The following is a 1,488-nucleotide window of genomic DNA, read 5'->3' as shown; positions in this document are numbered from 1 at the left end:
ACTGGGACTGCCCTACTCTTCCTTGGGCCTCTGTTAAGTCACAGGATGGGACAGGTGATCTTTACAGGCCTCTCAAACCACATTATTCTAGGGTCCTCCGTCAGGGGCTAAGCACCTGGAAACATGGCAGATCTCCCCAGGGCAGAGGTGGCAACCAGGTTCCACACTGAATGCCAAGTCCAACTGATTGGCTGTGGTTACCTGGAGCGCTATGTGGAGAAGAACTGCAAAATACTGTGAGCTCCGCGGAAAAGAATGCTTGATTGGTTGGTGATGTCTGCGTGGGCTCAGGATGCCCAAATGGTAAGAGTGGCAGGGATTTTTTGGCTTAAAGTTCTGTTTCCTACCACGGCTGCAGAAATGTGCCAACCGCTCACAGGATAAGGATACTGAAAAGCCCTAGCTGGTTTGGCTCAGTGGACAGAGCATCGACCTTCAGACTGAAGGGTCCTGGGTTCGATTCTGGTCAAGGGTACATACCCGGGTTGCGAGCTTGATCCCCAGTAGGGGCCGTGCAGGAGGCAGCCGATCAATGCTTCTCTCTCATCATTAATGTTTCTATCTTTCCCTATCCCTTCCCTCTGAAATCAGTAAAAATATATATTTTTTAAAAAGGATACTGAAGGTTAATTCCTCCCGTGGTATTCTGTGAGAGCAGCAGCACCAGGGTTCCCTCAGTTAGGCTCACCAACCCTGTCCTCACAGGGGTAGATACCCTCGAGCCAGTGCCCCCTGCATTCCCAATGCGCTGTGCTTCTTGCTTCTATCCCTGCTGCGTTTATCATCTCTAAATTCATATCATCGGTCTATAATTCTGACACCGCTTTTCCTGCAGCCAAGACACAACTAATTAATTACACAACAGGCTCTCTGAGAAAGGCAACCTTCCTTTTAAAAAATGTGTTCAGTAAACAACCTGATCGTTTCTCTACTTTGCCTGTTGTTTTCCCGTCCCCGCTGTTCTCCTCTCCTTCCAGCCAGGGTGACAGCTCTCAGACGGATGGCTACCGTGCAGGTAACAGACAGGGGGTGGGGGGTTATTTCAAACACTAGGGCACTACGCCCTGGTACAGCTGGCTGGAAGAGAAGGGTAATTATATTGCATCTCGGAGCCACCGGCAATGAATTTCTGCATGAAGACTAGATTTGCCATGTATTATTTATGCCAGCATCAATTTTCCCAGCTGGCTCTATTGACTGAGCAAATTCTCCTCTGTCTGTTTATGGGCAAGGCCATGCATGGTTCAGCACCTCCGGGTACTTTGTACTATGGGGGGGGGGGGGCCCACAGGGCATCATGCATATTATACAAGTGTCTGGATTCACTAGGAGGTCACATCTTCCCTTCATTAGATAATATCCCTGGGACTGCAGCGAGCTCCCTGTCTCACCTGGCTCTGGTGATGCACGCAGGTGTATGAAACCAAATCAGCAAGAGCCAAAGAGGAATCATCAGGTTCTCCTCACTGGTGGAAACTGGCGGTGCGG

This window comes from Myotis lucifugus, unplaced genomic scaffold (genome assembly GCF_000147115.1).
Source record: "Myotis lucifugus unplaced genomic scaffold, Myoluc2.0 scaffold_387, whole genome shotgun sequence".
In the NCBI taxonomy this organism is placed as follows: Eukaryota; Metazoa; Chordata; class Mammalia; order Chiroptera; family Vespertilionidae; genus Myotis; species Myotis lucifugus.
This window is presented reverse-complemented; position numbering follows the sequence as displayed.